This window comes from Balaenoptera borealis (genome assembly GCF_965194805.1).
Source record: "Balaenoptera borealis genome assembly, chromosome: 8".
Classification (NCBI taxonomy): domain Eukaryota; kingdom Metazoa; phylum Chordata; class Mammalia; order Artiodactyla; family Balaenopteridae; genus Balaenoptera; species Balaenoptera borealis.
This window is the reverse complement of record NC_138865.1, coordinates 57,148,766-57,167,619: the sequence shown is the minus strand read 5'-3', so window position 1 is coordinate 57,167,619 and position 18,854 is coordinate 57,148,766. Positions and strand designations below refer to the sequence as shown.

At 47.9% G+C, this 18,854-nt stretch overlaps 1 long non-coding RNA gene across 2 annotated transcripts in view; it reads left to right on the top strand.

Moving 5' to 3' along the window:
- Nucleotides 1-5,114: 5,114 nt before the first annotated feature.
- Nucleotides 5,115-18,854, top strand: part of LOC309633181 — a 38,649-nt gene continuing 24,909 nt past the window's right edge. For both annotated transcript variants that reach the window (XR_014247362.1, XR_014247363.1), the window contains exon 1: nucleotides 5,115-18,854. This exon is cut by the window's right edge. This is a non-coding gene — a long non-coding RNA (uncharacterized lncRNA).

Here is an 18,854-nt window from a genome sequence, read left to right as displayed (position 1 = left end):
CAGGCAGACAAGGAGGCTTCAAGAATCATGAATACAGAATGGGTGTGTTTCCCACGAGGAGAGAGTGACCTCAGCCCTCTGGCCAGATGCTTACTGAGCTACAGAAATCTGAGTCGTGGTGACACAACTAACTGGAGCCTCTCAGGAAGGGAGCCCTCAAGAGAGCCTGACGTAAAACTCGGGAGTGGGCGATATCGTGCTGGTGCCTGGAGCTCATCTGGAGAGGCCTGAAGGTGAGTGGCTGCGTGAGGACAGCCTGTTGCAAGAGACAGAGAAGGTGACAGTGGGAACAACTGTGCTTCCACCGAAAGCAGAGAAAGGACAAGGATGCAGGCCATTTTCTGTGGGCCAGGTGGACCCAGGAAGGCAGCAGGTTTGCTTTTGTCTTGGAAAGGCCTCCAGCCAAGCGGGCTTCCTGCCGGGGCCCAGGCAACCCCAGGAGAAGGAGGCTGGTGGTGGCCCACAGAATACAGAGCTTGAGAGGGGCGGGTCATAAGCTGTCAGCTAGAGATTGCGTCTCCCAAGCCACATAAAGGCCCAGCGGGGGACCCCAGGAGGACCCACACTCATCACAAGAAAATGAATCAGTGTTTGTACGTGTGCTACAACACGTGGTCCCAAGTGGCAGGTTACAATAATCCAGGCAAGAAGGACCTTCCTGCTCTCTATCAGGCCTCTTCCTCTGCTCCAATCCTGAGGAGCCAGAAGCTGCACGGTTGGTAGAAAAGGAGATGGAAGGGAAAACAGTGAAGTTAACCACAGCTGTTCCCCTGAGTCTGGGCAGAGCTGGGAACAGGGAGAGGCTTTAAAGTGGGTGAGAGAGTGAAGCTTTGGGATTAGACTGGACTGGACTTCTTAATACACATTTTGAAGTTGTTTGATAATAACAGAAAGTGATGAAATCTACCAAAGTTGGGATATTACCCAGGCTAGTGGAAGGCCAGGCAGTGGTAAAACTGTACAGAGTCATGTTTTATTTTTCGCTTTCTCTGCTACCTTCCCAAAGAGTCAGACGCCACGAGGCAGTGAGAGGGGGGCGGTCAAAGTCTGGTCGGGCTCATGGTCGGGCTCCAGAGAGAGCACCGATGGAGACAAACCTCCACAGGTGACGTCAGGCAGAGGAGCAAGGCAAGTGGTCCACGCTAGAGGAAGATGGTGCTGCACAGCAGGGAGACAACGGTCGCCAGCAGGGCACCAGCTTTCACTGAACAGCGCAGGGGTCAGGCCCCTGGCGGAGTGAAAACTGCTTCTGACAACGTCCCTGCCCTCAAGCGTCCCCTAGTTTAGTAACCATGAGTCACAGGGGGCCATCTGTGGCATGTGCCAAGAGTGTGGTGCAACGTGTTATAAGAATTTGGAAGAGAGATGGTTGATCAGGGAGCCTCTGAGTTGGCCTTTGAGAGATGGGACGCTGAAGATGCTGAAGAAGTTTGCAGAGGAGGAAGGCAGGCTTGCTGAGCCCTGGGCCATGCCTCCACAGCCCTGCAGACCCCGCCGTCTCCCAAAGGGCCCACACAGCGCTACCTACCAGCAAAGAAGCACCTGCTGCCCTCTGGCGCCCCGGGCCTGAACCTTCACTGTAGCCAGCTGGGCTCGGGCACCAAGATGAGATGGGGCCACAGGTAGGGGTTTCAGATGAGCCTGGCAGCCTGCCCTGCCAGGTCTGTTGTGTCTCCATTCTTCTTGGCTCCTGAGCCAGCGCACGCACAGATGTGTGCATGTATACACACACGTGCGTGCACATGTACGATGATGTGTGCATGCACACGCTACAGGTGGTACTTGTTTCAGGGACCAAGATCTTTGGGAAGAAGCAGAGCCAAGCACAGGCAAATGCCTTTTGCATCCCGGACCCTAACTCACCAGACATATCCTTTTTGATAAAGACAGCCAACAATGGGGAGGAAAAGAGCCTGGGCTCATCCCACCGACCCTGGAAGGCTTGGGCACAGAAGGCTGCCGAGTCTTGCCTCTGGCCCCCTCTCTCCAATACGTGAGCCCTGTAACTTCTTGTCTCCTCAGCATTCTCTTCCTCCTACAGAGGAGGCCGTGGCCATCTCAGGAGCATCTGGAGTCCTGAGATCTCATTGGTCTGGAGGTGCTCAGCTATCCATGGTCATGTGGGTCCCACAGAGTCATGCCTTGGACATCTGGTCCCCCCCAATCTGTCCATCCTGTGGAAGGAATGCTGCTCTCTCAATAAGAACATCAAGAATCTCCAAAGTCAGTTCTAGGAAGGAGAGGCCCTGCGGGGAAGTGCAGTTGACGAAGTGACCTTCTCTTGGGCTTACTCCCATTTCCACCAGCCTGCCGACCCAGGGGGAGTATTGTTCTCCTGACTGCTCTGAACAAAAATACTTCATTTGTCTGGAAGGACCCTGGTGCTCACTCCAAGTGACCTGGATGATTATCTTGCTGGCACCAAGGGCCCCAGATTTCCTGGGGGAGGGCCTGTGGCCAAGCTAAGCTGCCCATAGTCATGGGTCTCAAGGGCTCCAGGTGCTGGGAGCTGGTGTCCTTGGACAACCCTGCTAAATGCTGGCCCCCAGGGACAGTGTGCATTGTACTAAAGTGGTCTGATTGCTGCCCCCAATGGCATGGTTTTTCTCTTGCTTGTCCTGTAAGAAGGGAGACCCTGAGGAAGGACAGAATCCCTACGTGGGAGTGAATAAGCTCGCCAACCCAGAAAACTTCCCCATGGGCACAGTGGGAGAAGGGGGACCTGTGCCTTCGTTCCATGACTCTTTATACTTTTCCTTTCTCCATAAAGCCTGTTCCTTAGCCCATGCACTAGGACATCTGTCCCCAACCTGGAGCATGCGAGGAGGTACCCACCAACACGCCAACTGTGCCATAACAAGATACCATAGTCTGAGTGGCTTAAAGGAAGTTTATTTTCTCACGGTTCTGAAGACTAGAAGTCTAAGGTCAGGGTGCCCACAAGATTGGTTTCTGGTGAGGCCTCTCTTCCTGGCTTGTAGGCAGCTGCCTTCTAAGTGTGTCCTCACGTGGCCTCTTTGTGCGTGTGTGGAGAAAGAGAGGGTCGGGGGGTGGAGAGAGAGGGAGAGAGAGAGAGAGACAGAGTTCTCCGGTGTCTCTTCTTATAAGGACACCAGTCCATCAGATTAGTGTCACCCCCTTTAACCTTAATTAACTCCTTAAAGGCCCTAACTCTAAATACACTCACATTGGGGGTATTGATGCCGAAAAGTTGGCCTCTGTACCCTGGTGCCAAATAGAATCTCAGAGGCAGAGTCTTGGGAGAAGTAGAAAAGAATAGCTTTATTGCTTTGCCAGGCAAAGGGGGACACAGCAGGCTCATGCCCTCAAAACTGTGTGTCCCAACCCAGGAGGATTTGGTGAGGAGTTTTATAGCAATGGTTCAAAGGCGGAGTGGCTGATAAGGATGAAGGTGTGTGCAGGTCCTGCATGCCTTTAATCTGGCCTCAGGTGGTCTCTTCCCTTGTCTCTGCATCCCCTCCCTTCCCTGATTAGCAACTGTTCGAATCTGCTTGTTGGAACTCAGAGAAGGTCGTGGAGACTCGAGTCTGTTCCTTACAAACAAGAAACGAGGGACGCAGAAAGGCTTCTGTGCCCAGGAGCCCCACAGGGTCCTGCTCAGTTTCAGTATTAAGGCTTCAGTATATGAATTTGGGGGGGACTCAGTCCGTAATACCAACCTTCTCCTGGTTCCCATGGCTGTAACTCTCCAAAGCTTTACTTACCCACGAGGGGAGAGCGACGGGGAGGAACATCAAGAGTCCGCCTTGGGGGTGGAGCTCTGTGCTTCCAGGGGGGCTCACAGGCCTTTTCTCAGTCCTCCAGGGCTCTTATGGGAAGCAGCTGCTGCTTCCAGAATTTCCTCACCTCCTTTCAGTCCTCAGATACCTTCCCAAGGTCTGGTCTGAAGTTCACACCTCTGCCCCAGTGACCAGTACCAGGAATGTCCTTACTACCATTCTGGGCAAGACCCTTAACTCTCCCCAGAGAGCAGTGCTACTCCTTCTGGACTGTGCACGTCAGTCATATGTTGACAGGACGTAGGGCCACGGTAGTCAGATGACAAAAGACAAAATTCAGTAGTGGTCGGTGGCAGGCATGGGACGGAGAGAGGTGGGATGCCGGTGGGGGGCAGGGCAGGGAGGTTTCCAATACTGTTCTTCGGTCTTGCGTTGGGAGCAGAGATCTTGGGTTTCTCTTTGTTTACATCTCTCCCTAGGCACTGCTGGGAGTGGTTACATAATGTTGTCACCTTAACAATTGTGTGACGTGTAGTTGTTTCCTGTACACTAGCATCCCCAATGCAGTCTGAGCATCTAAGACACAGAAGGATTAGGTGTTAGGGCTAAAAAGAACGCCAGGGAAAGACTAAAAGATGTTTCTTGCCCTTAAGGAGCTGATTGCCTAAAGGAGGGTCACATACGTATTAAAACAACCCCATCACAACGTGTTAAGTCCCCTGATCAAGTGATGCTTTGGGGTCTCAGCAAGGGACCAATTCATTCTGCCTAGGGAAGGGGGCAAAAAGGATTTTCCACTTTTCGAATGAGGAAAGTGAGGCCTGGAGAGTCAAGGTGACAAGTTTTTTGTTTGTTTTCTTGTCTAGATTGTTTGTTTGTTTGCCTAGCATCAGTGGCAAAGCCCGAGAGAGAGGCCCCAGCACTGCAGACACTCTTGCCGGTGCTCCATCTGTCTCTCCAGAGTTGGGTCTCCCCCCCTTTGATAACCCTGACACTCAGCATCCCTGGAGAAGATGCTGGCAGGGGCTCTCCCGAGCACTGGGCTGAGTCTCCGGAGCCACACCAGGAAGCCGATGCCCACCCTGCCCTGGGGCCACCTGGACAGTGTGGCAGGCGTCCAGGAGGAGGGCAGGGAGTCCACCTGGTCTGGTCTCCCGGCAACAGGAAGTGACGCCTCCTGGGCTCATGTCAGCAGCTGTTGCTTGGTCTGCATGGTTCGGATAAACAGGCTAATGTCCTCAAGGTGACCTCCCTGACTCAGAGAGTTTGGGAACTGAGGTATTCACTCCCTCGGGGGGTGGGGGGGGGGTGGGGGGGGTGGGCAGGGAGGGGGCAAGGACAGGACTGGAGCTGCTGACTCACCCTCTCTCACTATCTCTCTCTTCCCATTCTTGAGGAGTCAGGAAAGAACTGGGAAATGAAGGCGCTGTCTGCGAAGGATGGGTTCCAGGACATGCTCTCATCCCTCCCACCCATGCCGCCCCTTGGCTCTTCCAAGATGGCAACAGATCTGGGCCACTTTCTCACGTTCATGAGACAGCAATCCTTACGAGGCCTGTGGGTGGTCGAGCAGACGGGGGGAGGGGAGAGCTGATCCCAGGAGGTACCAGACAAAGGCACAGCCGGGTAGAGAGTCACCACAGATATTTTTTGGGTGACATATGAATTATAAATAAACGAGGTGGGGATAATAGCAGAGAACAGCAGAGAACCTTATGAACAGAAGAGCTTGAAGGGTCATTAGACACCACACCATCCCAGCGCATGGCCAAGGCTGGCTTCCTGGGCAGGTGACTGATGCGGTCGCACAGGGCCCCATCCTTAGAAAGGCCCCACTCTTGGTTTAATGCTCTGCCGCCACCATCTTGAAATTCATAGTAATTTTTTTTTTTTAGGAATTCCTTTTTATTTTATTTATTTATTTTATTATTTTTAGCTGTGTTGGGTCTTCGTTTCTGTGCGAGGGCTCTCTCTCTAGTTGCGGCAAGCGGGGGCCACTCTTCATCACGGTGCGCGGGCCTCTCACTTTCGCGGCCTCTCTTGTTGCGGAGCACAGGCTCCAGACGCGCAGGCTCAGTAATTGTGGCTCACGGGCCCAGTTGCTCCGCGGCATGTGGGATCTTCCCGGACCAGGGCTCAAACCCGCGTCCCCTGCCTTGGCAGGCGGACTCCCAACCACTGCGCCACCAGGGAAGCCCCACGGTAATTTTTTAACAAAAGGCCCACATTTTCATTGTGCACCAGGCCCTGCAAATTATATAGCCAGTCCTGTCCACGGCCTTCCAGATGAAAAAAGGAGCCCAGAGAGGGATAATGGCCACTCAGGGTCACACTGCTTATTTGTTATAAAACCGGGACGAAACCCCGAGTCCTGTGTTTTTCCATCACATACTGAATCTCACTCTGCCGTTAGTCTCTGTTTAGGGCAAGAACGTCAGACTCTGGCTTCTCGGCCCCGGGGGTCTGTGCTCTGTTGCTGCGTCTGCTCCAGGTGGGCCTCGGCCACACTGAGTGGGCGGTGGCAGCCCAGCTGTTGACAGCCTACAGCTACAGGTAACGGGAAGTTCAGGCAACAGTGTTGGAGTCTCGGTTCCACTCTTTCTGCCTCTAAACCTCTCTCTGACCATTTCTGATAATAGTACCTATTTTTAACAGTAACACAAAGATTAGAGAAAATATATGTCAGGAACCCAAGATGTCAGCTTGTGCTAGGTTTTCAGTAGTCACCACTGGTAGGATACAGCATTCATTCTCCACCGTTCCTTCACCTTCAGACCTTCGTGGCTCCTCGGCCTTTTCTCTGAGTGGCAGGTGGGTTAAGAGGACTAATTCTGGAACAGAGATATAAAGGTTTAAGCTGCAGTTCCACCATTTCCTAGCTGGGTAAGCTTGGGTCAGTTCCCTTATCTTGCTAAACCGCAGTATTCTCATACAGGAAGTAGGGATAATAATGGGATTCAGTTTATGGGGTTATTAGGAGGACTGGGTGAGACTATGCAAAACAAGGACTTGGCACAGCATTTAGCATAGAGCAAGTGCTCGATAAAGAACACTGTTGCTGCTTTTCTTCTGTAGCTCCACTTGTCCTGGCCTAAGGGGAAACCCCTGCCTTAATTCTTGAAGCTGTCCTCTTGCACCCTGCTAGTCAAACCATAATCTAGGGACCCGCAGGATTGGCCTCACCTTGGAACTCATTAGAAATGCAGAATCTCAGGCCCCACCCCGGGCCTACTGACTCAGAATCTGCACTTTAACAAGATTCCCAGGTGATTCATATGGGCATCCACTTTTGAGAAGCAGTGTGATTTCCAGTGCATACAGCTGGCCTCTCTTGCCCTGCACATGGGGTGATGAGTCACTTCCTAGTCCTGGCCAGAATTGTTCTTAAAAAGGCAGAGCCCAAGCCTGCCATGGTGGATTTGACCAGAGTCCCAGGCCCTTCCTTAAGGCTTGCAGTGTGGTTGGGGGCTAGGTGAGGAAGACAGTGGTGTGAAGGGCATATTGAAGCAGGAATAAGGGAGACTATTGCAGTGATCCAAGCAGGAGGTGAAGGGCCTGAATTAAGCCAGGGCCAAGAGCGTGGGGAGAAGGGGCTGAGTTCTGGAGGTTTGTCCATCTAGAATTCAGTAGACTTAGCAACCAGGTTACAGGTGACATGAGGGAAGGAAGGATCAAGGACAGCTCTGAGGTTCTAGATGGAGATAATGGGATGGTAGTGCATTGAGAGGGACAGGGTCGGCCAGAAGGAGGAGAAGGGGGTGATGATCAAGAGAAAGGAGGCATGCTTTACCATCCTGGACACCGTAATTATGATGTGCAGGCGGGATATTAGTTAAAGGTTTTCCATGTGAAGAGTGGGCTTCTCATGGCACTTAATTCACGACTCATTGTTCTGTGGCATGCTGCAGGGCAAGGAAGTGAAAAGGCTGTGGGTTCAAATCCTGACTCTCCCACTTAAGAGCTGTGTACCTTGGGCAAGTTAATAAATCTCTCTGTGCCTCACTTTTTACGTTTGTAAAATTTCCTATCTCAGACAGTTACACAGAGGATTAAATGAATTAATATTTGTGATGTGCCTCAAACCATGCCTGGTCCATAGTGAACACTCAAATATTATCCATTATTGGGCTTCCCTGGTGGCGCAGTGGTTAAGAATCCACCTGCCACTGCAAGGGACATGGGTTCGAGCCGTGGTCCGGGAAGATCCCACATGCCGTGGAGCAACTAAGGCCGTGCGCCACAACTACTGAGTCTGTGCTCTAGAGCCCGCGAGTCACAACTACTGAGCCCACGTGCCACAACTACTGAAGCCCACACATCTAGAACCCGTGCTCCGCAACAAGAGAAGCCACCGCAACGAAGAGTAGTCCCCGCTCGCCGCAACTAGAGAAAGCCCGTGCGCAGCAACGAAGACCCAATGCAGCCCAAAATAAATAAATAAATTCATTTAAAAAATATTATCCATATTATAATGGCCTGTTTATTTGAAATTGTGAGGTCCTTGGGGACAGGGACCTCAAATGAAATCATCTTTGTGTTGTATAACACTTAACACAAAGCAGGTATACAATATGGTCCACAGAAACCGTAACATATGTTGTTCATTAAAGGTGGCCCAGTGGGCCGGTTGTGGTATCTGAATACGGATGAATACAGATGTCGTATCCCTTTACAAATGTTCATCCCTTCTCTCCTCCCTTTTTTCTAATCATAACTTAATGACTTGTAGGTAATGAGAATCTGTGCTCATTCTATTCTCAGCCTAAGCTCGTCTGTGGGTTACTCTGATAACTGAGCTGGCAGTTGGGTAAATCCACTCTCCCCACAGGGTGGTACTATCCCTTTGAGCATCGGGCAACCTGTCCTCTGAAGATTCTCTCATTCATTTGACAAGGATTACCTGTGTGCCAATCAGTAATAATGATAATCACTGCCATTTCTTGAGGCCAGACACCAAGCGGAATTTCAGTAAGACCCAGGCTCAGCCTTGCTCTAGAGCTCACAGTCTCGCCAGGGAGAAGAGAGTGTAATAGAGTGTGACATATGTGACAAGAGAGGTTACACTAGCTGCCGGTGGTGGGAGCAGAGGGCTCAGAGGAGAAAGTGCACCCCAGTCTGCTCACTTGAGATGTGGCTCCTTCTGCAAGAGGACCAAAGCAAAACGGCAGCCCTGAATGAATGCCAGTCCTGTCCCCAACACTGTATACCTTTTCTCATTCACTGTCACACTGGGCTTGGTGACAATAGTCAGAGTAAAGGCTGGGAGCAAAAGGATGGCAGAGGTCAGGTGCCAGGCACACGTGCAAGAAGGAATTCAAGACCAGGCACAAATCTGAGTCAGACGGGCTTAGGCCCATTTCCCTAGAAGCAGAGCTTGAGATATGGATTGAGTACAGCTGATTTATCAAGGGGGTGCTCCTCAGGGAAAACCAATAAGGGCGAAGGGAAAGAAAATTGGGGAAGGAGAAAGAGCAGAGCAAGGTTGTGGTCTCAGGTGAAGTCTAATCTTTTGCCTGACCCTTGGGGTCAGGGACAAAGAAACCTTGCCCAAGCAAGGCACTCTCTTGGTCAGCTCAACTGAGAAGGCGAGCAGCTCTGAGCTGTCAACAATCAAGAGTCGCACCATCTAGGTGGGCACACTGGCCCAGGAAAGGGGACCTGGGTGTGGCATCAACATTGCCAGGCACAGGCAGGTACAAGTCAAAGGTACCAGCATCCCCCAGGGTCCACTTTCCCCCAAGATCACTTTGGTCTATCTGTGACCTCTTAGAGGAAGCACTTTGTGAATTGGGGCGCACTGACAGACTCCTTGAGGAGCCTAAGTCTATGCTTGGTGTGGAGCTTGCTGGTCACTGACACTTCCAAGTCTTTTCCACAAATGCTGCTGCCGAGCACGTCTGCCTCATCCTGCTTGTACCTCCAGAACACGCCTAAGAACCAAGACTTTGACTGGTAGAGACAAGCTGGTTTGCCCCACACTATTGGGTATGAACACCCTGGGCGTCTGGGGCAAGGTTTACGTCTACATCGACACCCACAGATTATCAGCCACAGACTCAAGTGTACAGCAGGAGGTCAATTGTTCTCACCCACCAGGCAGGCTGGCCTCTTCTGGCAATTGTGAGTCATCCAGTAATCCTTCAATTAATTCCTTTTCTGCTTAACTCGTCAAGAATCAGTTTCTGTGGTTTGCATCTAAGAATCCTGATGGATACAATCAGTCAAGCTGCTCCCAATTTTCACATTTTAAGTAGTGGTATGGCAAAAAACATTATACATTTTGTGCATTTGCCAGATTAGTTCCTTGAGACTAAGTCCTAGAAGCAGAATTTCTAGATCAAAAGATCTGTAAAAGTATAAGGCTTCGGGTTCCTTTTACAGAATTATCCAGGGGCCTCTGGCATTGCTGAGAGAAGACGGAATGGACCAAATACACTAGGTGTTAAGCTCGGAGCCATCCATACACCAGCTCTAAGAGTCACTGCACCTCTCAGGGTGGGTGGCACCATAACCAGCTCACAGATGAGGCACCCAGTGGCGGAGAGTAGTAGGACTTGTCCCAAGTCACAGCACTCATAAGTAGCAACGCTGCTTGAGATTTGAACCCAGACATGTGGGAAGTTCTATTTGCTCCTCTAGATCCAGTCAGCCCTCCCTCCCCCTGGGAGGCTCAGTTTATGGTCCACATCATGGCCCCCGGCCTTTAGCTCCTGTTGAGTTTACCCAGTGGGAGGCACAAGCAGGAGCTGAGAGAATAGAGAAGGGTGAGTTCACAGTATTGATTCCCAGCATCCTCCCTGCAGGTCCCCCTCGTTGACTGAGTCCCCCCCCCCCCACCACCAGAGATCAACCTTACTTTCTCTGGGTTGCGGAACACCTCCCTCCACTAGCCTCCTTCAGGTCTCTGGCGCTGCTTACATGGGTTTCTATACCATCCCTTATGGGCTTCCCTTGATCCCAGACACCGCTGTGTAAATGGTACCCATGTTAGGGTCTCCATCTCTTTCCTGTTCGAATACCGACAATAGACCAGGTCTAGCCAGAGCCAGAGTGTACGTTTTTCCATCACGTCCTGTTACACACACGTACCTTTTACACGTCAGCCCCAGCAGCTCTGGCTCCTGTGCACATGCATTCCATCCCATGATGGGTGCTGACAGGTTCCACCAGTCAGCTCTGTGGAGGTTAGAACGTACTCAAAACAGCATTGGAATGAAAGTCAAGATGGCTGGCTTGCTGCATGACCTTGGGTAAGTCCCTCCAGCAGCCTAGCTCTCTCGACTTCAGTTCCCTCATCTGAAGAATGAGGAACTAGACTAGGAAGTTTCCCAGGTGAGATATCGCAGGAGAAAGAGGACAGACAAGTGTATACAGCAGATATTAAATTTACATATGCACTTCACACACATCTGTAAACTGGTGTGTGCAATTCTGTGAGTAGAGAAAAAGCGTATTTGCAAGCCAGAGTGCTGGGACCTTTTATTCATATGTATTTAGAACCTTTGCTGTTTGTACTTGGCCAGCTTTGGATGGCAAAACAGTCTATTCTCTGTGGAAATTCTGACTTATTTTTCCAGCTGGCCTGCCAATTGCCAAGAAATGTCATCTGAATATCATTATTTAATCGAAGATTAGTCCACGCCTGTGACATAGGCTGTAACTATTATCTTCTTTGATTCTTTACATATGCACACATTTTCTTTACAGATTAGACCTCGCATTCGTAGAGGTAAACGCTGCCCCGTCTTTGACCAAATGGCCAAGCACATAGTGAAGTAACCCACTGGGATTGTGAGCATCTGTATCTGTGTGCCTGTCTGAGTGTACATGTGTATATGTATGCCTGTGAGTGGGAGGATGTGCAAGTGAGTATGAGTGAGGAAAATGCCTTTGGAGTCCTTTCTTACAGGGATCCAGAGAGAGGACCTTCTTTGATCATTGGTCATATCAGCGTGGCCTCCTCGCAGCTGATTTCAGTGTTTGTTTTCAGATTAGAGCACATGTGAAATGAAGCCCAGCCAAGCCAGCTGGGAGGTACAGGGATGGACCAGACGATATTTGCAACCCAGTTGTACTGCAGACCTCTGGGGTAAAGCAGAGGAGGAGAGGGCAGGGAGGGCATGAGTTCAAGCTGTAAATGTTGGCTTGGGTGTTGGAAAACTCTAGACTGAATGACCTTAGAAGGCCCCCACTTAGCCCTGGAATGTCTCCAACCTTCTTTTTCTTTTTGTTTTAATTTTTGAAATTATTTTATTTATTATTTTTGGCTGCGTTGGGTGTTCGTTGCTGTGCGTGGGCTTTCTCTAGTTGCGGAGAGCGGGGGCTACTCTTCGTTGCGGTGCATGGGCTTCTCATTGCGGTGGCTTCTCTTGTTGTGGAGCACGGGCTCTAGAGTGCAGGCTCAGTAGTTGCGGCGCACGGGCTTAGTTGTTCCGTGGCGTGTGGGATCTTCCCGGACCAGGGCTCGAACCCGTGTCCCCTGCGTTGGCAGGCGGATTCTTAACCACTGCGCCACCAGGGAAGCCCCTCTCCAACCTTCTTAAGCTCCATGTGACATTTAAGCCAGCCTCTTATTTTCTGCTTTCAGGGCTTCCTAGGACAATTTTCTCACTGGCCTTGGCTTAGCCAGCTGAGGTGATAACATTTTATTTTGGTTTTTTATCGGTTGCTCCCAGTGAAGCAGGGCCCTGACCTGCCCCCAGAATAGAGCTCATTACAGGGTCAGGACTTGCTCCCTTGTTCATGAAGGCCCTTTAGAGTCTTCCTTTTTTTCCAGCCTCTTGGCCTCTGTCTGGTCCAAGGGCCACATTATGGCCAAACATCTAATACCACCACTCCCAAATTATTGGCTAACTGATCATCTGCCAGAAAAACAGAATCCAGGAACAAGACCTTGGGCCTGCAGGGCTACATGACTCTTTTCCCATACACCATGGGGACAAGAGAGGTCACTGGCTTCATTTGAAAAAGCTAGGGTGACAGCAAAACTGGACCTAGCAACCAGAAATTCTCAGATAGCGCTTACTTATACCCCTCTCCACTTTCCTTCCCTAAACTCTTTCTCTTTCCAAAGCCAGTTCACAGATGTGTCAACTCAAAAGCAAAGAGGACCATAACCAACAGGATGGTCACGTCCACGCCTCCAGCACTGCCAGATGCCTGGCATGTCACAGGCACACAAATATACCTTTCGAAATACTGAATGAGTGAATGAGTGAGTGCAGGGAGCGGGTGGATGGATGGAGATAGTTCCCAGAATAAATCCTGGAGAAAATCTTGGGAAAGGGTAGACTTGGGGAAAGTCCTTCACCTGCATTTGTTACACTGTTACAGACATAAATGTTTCCCACCTTATTGAGTAATCCAACCTTCGCATCAAATTGGAAACCTCCTTTGAGGATCCTCTGGGTGCATAAATGAGAGTTGGAGGAGGAAGAGAGGCAGATGGGGATGAGACCAAGGTGAAGGTCAGACCTCAATCCCCATTTGAGCTATATGTACATTTCAGTTCGTTTCCCACACTGCTGGGCACATCCCTCACCCTGATGCTCCCACAGGTAGTGATGGGGGAAGATGACTAGTTGGAGAAGATAACCAGAAGCCCAACCAGATTTTTTTTTTTGGTCCCATTGCTAAGTATAGAGTGACTCATAAGAACTCCAGACAAGGATGACGATGGAAAAGGAGTCTAGCAGTTCAGGGGAGGGTTGGGGGAAGGAAGGGGGACCCTTGAGGTTGGGAGAGAATGGGAAACATGTTTTGTAAGATTTCCAAGATTTTTGGGGGCTGTTGTTAAGGACTTTTTTGTAAGACCTGTTATCCTGCTGGGGTTTACATCACTATTTGATCTAAGCCCCAACAGGACGACTACATCTGCTACTAAGCTGTGTTGTAAATGTCCTTAATTTTTATATTTTATCTGAAGGGAGTTGTTAAAGTGAGTTTACAGGGTGATGGCTCTTTGAATAAAGGCCATCAATACTGGAGCACAGCTCTGTATGGCACTTAATTTTTGTTCTTCTAATAAGCCCTCCTAAAACATTACAAGATTTAGGAGGGTTTTTTAATTTCTTTTTTCTTTTTCCTCTTTAACGTCCCTTCCCTCTTTGCATTTTTTCTCTCCTCTCAGTCTCTTGGGCTCTCCTTTCTTGCTTTTCTTAAAGGACATATTTGAAGAGAATATTTCTGCCCAGATGACACCACTTCTCTTTTCACCACCAGCCACATGTGCTCTTGACTTCTGAACAGGAGAAATGTTTCTTTGAAGTTTTTCAAAGACGTTGCTTTTATTTAGAATGTTCTCCTCTTTTCTTTCTCTCCCTCATGTTTAACTGGTTGGGAAACCCCAGGAGGGGTTTTCACATGGACCTCTTTTCTTTTCTTGGGGGCATAAAAAGACTGGGGTCAGAAGCATGTTATTGCCAGAGAGCCTTCTATTTTCTGCCCCAGTGATTCCAAGTATTTTCTGGTGGACCCGCTGTCCCCAAGAGTGAAAAGAAGATGGCATTGGATTTATCCTGGAAGCACATTTATGAGAGGAACAGGACAGTTCTGTCGGGAGCACATTCTGTTTCTGAACATCTCCCTACCCTCCATAAGGTTGGGCAAAAAGAGGCTTTTTCTTTCCCGGCCGTGGTGCAGTCACGGTGCCTCAGATGCTCTTGCATTGCCCTGAAATTTTGTTAAAACAAAGATCAGTGATGGGAATTCAGGGGACACATCAGAAAAAGATAGATTGGCACCCAAGAAGTAGATCAGAAGCTCCTCTGAGAGCAAGAAGAGAGCATTTTTCTGTCTTTATCTCCCTCGTAGCAACACAGTTCAGCGTGCTACTGGGCTGATCAGTGTTTTTAAAGGGGGATTGGGAAGGAGCTAGTGCTTTAGGAGATAAAGAAAGCTGGAAGATTCATTTGGAGAACAAGGTAGTCTTTAACACGACATGTTAGTGCAAAGGATTTGGAGTATGAAATCCTAGTTAAAGTTCCAGCTGTGTGCTGACTACCTGTGTTTCTACCCAGTTGAATGTAACCTCCAAAAAGGTGGCATCCCCTGGGGCCTAAAAGAATGCCTGGGACTCGGTGAGCACCGAGCACGTGGTAAATATTTGTCGCCTGCGTGAATGTGTCTGCTTGACAATAGCCATGATTCTTTTGGAGAGAAGGGCATTGTAGACTTAGGAAGGTTTTTTTGTCTTAGAATTTTCCCACAGAGAAGAGTTACAGTAAGTCCCCTACATACAGACCTTCAAGTTGTGAACTTTCAAAGATGTGAACGTGTGTTCGCATGTCCAGTCACGTAAGTTAGTTCATATGTCTGGCATACATTGTCACGTGCATGCATCCTCTACAAGTGGTTGTGCTTCTGTGTACTTTATAGTACTGTATAGAGTTCAGCAGTACAGTATCTTTATTTCAAGCTAGATCTGCAAGAGGATAACTTCATTGAACTCCTTGCTGTGCAACACGAGGAGCTTACTAATGAAGACCTGATGGAATTGGAGGTCCACAGAAAGGACAAAGAGAGACAAGAGGAAGAAAAAGTAACTGAAGAACCAAAGAGATTCACGATGCAGGAAATGGCAAGGGGATTTTCTTTATCTGAGGAGGTACTGTTAGTTTTTGAGGCACGGGACCCAGACGTAGAACGGTACACGAGGGTTGCAGCAGCTGTTCAGAATGCAATCCAGTGCTCCCGTGTCCTCTATGGTGAGAAAAAAAGAGCTACTACCCAGACACCACTGGATTGTTTTTTCAAGAGGGTAGATGGAATTGAATCCAGCAAGGGACCAGAACCTGTGCCATTAACGTCACGCGTGAGTGAAATTGCACCTTGCCCTCCATCTCCTATTGCTGACAATCCTTCAGCTCTACCATCTCCCACCTCCTCTCCCTCCTCCAGTCAGTAACTCTTCTTGCCTGTTCACTCGATGCCAGCCCTTGTATGCCAGCTGTTGTACTGTACGACTGTACTTTTCAAGGTACTGTACTGTAAGATTAAAAATGTTTTCTTTATTTTTTGTGTTTGTTAGGTATTATTTGTGTGAAAAGTATTATAAACCTATTACAGTACAACACTGTGTTAGTTGGGTACCTTGGCTAACTTTGTAGGACTTAGAAACAAATTGAACTTACGAACACGCTCTCAGAATGGAACTCATTCGTATGTAGGGGACTTACTGTATTGGGGATTGTCAGACGTCTTCTTACTCCATCAAAATACTTGTATTTCTGAGGTCGTTGAAAAAGATAAATAGATTTGGAATTGGGGGTTTTGTTTTTGTTTTACGTGAAAATGTGTTCATTAAAACCCAGGGATGTGTGTGGGGGGGTGCACATGCACGTGCACATTAACTGGGTGTCTATTTGTCTTATGTGAGGTGTGTTCACTACTACAGATAATCACAGTCAGGCACTCCTTTGACTAACTCCTAACAACTAACACAGAACCAGTCAGGTTCAAGGCATACCACCTCCCATATGCCTGAAATCATTCTACTCCTACAAGTGACTGGGTGAGTTACAAAATTTATTCTCCAGTCTCTCCTATTACCAATTTACCTCTGTGTTCTTAGGGGCAACTTAAGTATATGACTTCTTAATTTCTGACTTTTGGTGAAATCCTGAAATTACCCTAGTGTAGCTGAAAAAGTGAGGCCACCAAATATTCCATGTGCTCCCCTACTTTTCCCAACCTCCTTTACAGTTATATTAGGACCATGTGATTAGTTCAAGACAGTAGACTATGAGGAGATGTGATACTGATCGCTTCTGAGTCAAGTCAGTTGAAGGTCTTTGTGCCTCCTCCATTCCTCTATCCCTTCCTCTTCTTTAGCATTCAGAAGGCCACATGCTTCAAGTGGTACAGAAAAATAGAACAGAGCCTCTTTCAACCTGGGTTCCTGAGGGATTGAGTGTAGCAGAGGCCCCTGCCAACCAGTCTGGGATAAGCAACATAAGCAAGTAAAATTTTGTTACGTTGTATACTGAGATTTCAAGAGTCATTTGTTATTGCAGCATGGCCCAGCACATCCTAATACACCTTTGATAGTCTGGGCAAGCTATCAAAACAACAAGGTCGGTGGCTCTCCTTCCTCAAAGTCTCTCACATCTGTTCCCCTCCATTTCCACTGCCAAGATTCCAGTTCAGACCCCCAGCCTCTCACCTGTACAATTACAGTAACATTCCACCACCTTTAAGCCTCCAGCCTCTCCCACTCTATTCCTTCCTCCTACCTCATTTCCAGATCCTCAAACATAGCTTAGTATCATGCCACTCTCTTGCTCAAAATGCTCCCCCACTGCCTGCAAAATAAAGTCTAAACACTGAAGCCAGAACTGCAAAACCCTATGTAATGAAAATTTAATCCTGTCTTTCCAACTTCTTTCCTCAGATCCCCATTCCTACTTCTGAATGAATTAATGACTCTCTCTTCATGATCCCTTACTGCACATTCTCACCTCCAACCAGTGCCATTTTTTTCTCCCATAAGTCTTATCTCTCCTCATCCCGTGCCCCAATTATTCCTACCTGACAAAGGCACAAGGGCCAACTCATCTATGACATTCTCTCTCTCTTTTTTTTAATTTTTATTTTATATTGAAGCATAGTTGATTAACAACGTTGTGTTAGTTTCAGGTGTACAGGAAAGTGATTCAGTTATACACATATCTATTCTTTTTCAAATTCTTTTCCCATTTAGGTTATTACAGAATATTGAACAGAGTTCCCTGTGCTCTACAGTAGGTCCTTGTTGGTTATCTGTTGGTATTTTACATATAGCAGTGTGTACATGTCAATCCCAAACTCACACTCTATCCCTTTCCCCAACCCATCCTCCCCCCTCCCCCCTCCCCCATAACCATAAGTTTGTTCTCTAAGTCTGCAAGTCTGTTCTGTTTTGTAAATAAGTTCGTTTGTATCATTTTTTTTTAGATTCTGCATATACGTGATATCACATGATATTTGTCTTTCTCTGTCTGACTTACTTCACTTAGTATGATAATCTCCAGGTCCATCCATGTTGCTGCAAATGGCATTATTTCATTCGTTTTAATGGATGAGAAATATTCCATTGTATATGTGTACCACATCTTCTTTATCCATTCATCTGCAGATGGACATTTAGGTTGCTTCCATGTCTTGGATATTGTAAACAGCGCTGCATTGAGCATTGGGGTGCATGTATCCTTTTGAACCATATTTTTCTCCAGATATATATATATATATGTATGCCCAGGAGTAGGATGGCTTGGTCATATGGTAATTCTATTTTTAGTTTTTTAAGGAACCTCCATACTGTTCTCCATAGTGGCTGTATCAATTTACATTCCCACCAACAGTGCAAGAGGGTTCCCTTTTCTCCACACCCTCTCCAGCATTTATTGTTTCTAGATTTTTTGATGATGGCCATTCTGACAAGTGTGAGGTGATATCTCATTGTAGTTTTGATTTGCATTTCTCTAATAATTAGTGATGTTGAGCATCTTTTCATGTGCCTCTTGGCCATCTGTATGTCTTCTTTGGAGAAATGTCTATTTAGGTCTTCTGCCCATTTTTTGATTGGGTTGTTTATTTTTTTGATATTGAGCTGCATTAGCTGTTTGTAAATTTTGGAGACTAATCGCATCAGTTGCATCATTTGCAAATATTTTCTCCCATTCTGTGGGTTGTCTTTTCATTTTGTTTATGGTTTCCTTTGCCTTGCAAAAGCTTTTGAGTTTAATTAGGTCCCATTTGTTTATTTTTGTTTTTAACTTCCATTACTGTAGGAGACAGCTCAGAAAAGATATTGCTGTGTTTCATGTCAAAGAGTGTTCTGCCTATGTTTTCCTCTAAGAGTTTTATAGTATCCAGTTTTACATTTAGGTCATTTATCCATTTTGAGTTTATTTTTGTTTATGGCATTAAAGAATGTTCTAATTTCATTTTTTTACATGTAGCTGTTCAGTTTTCCCAGCACCATTTATTGAGGAGGCTGTCTTTTCTCCATTGCATAGTCTTACCTCCTTTGTCATAGATTAATTGACCGTAGGTGAGTGGGTTTATTTCTGGGCTTTCTATCCTGTTCCATTGATCTATGTTTCTGTTTTTGTGCCAGTGCCATGCTATTTTGAT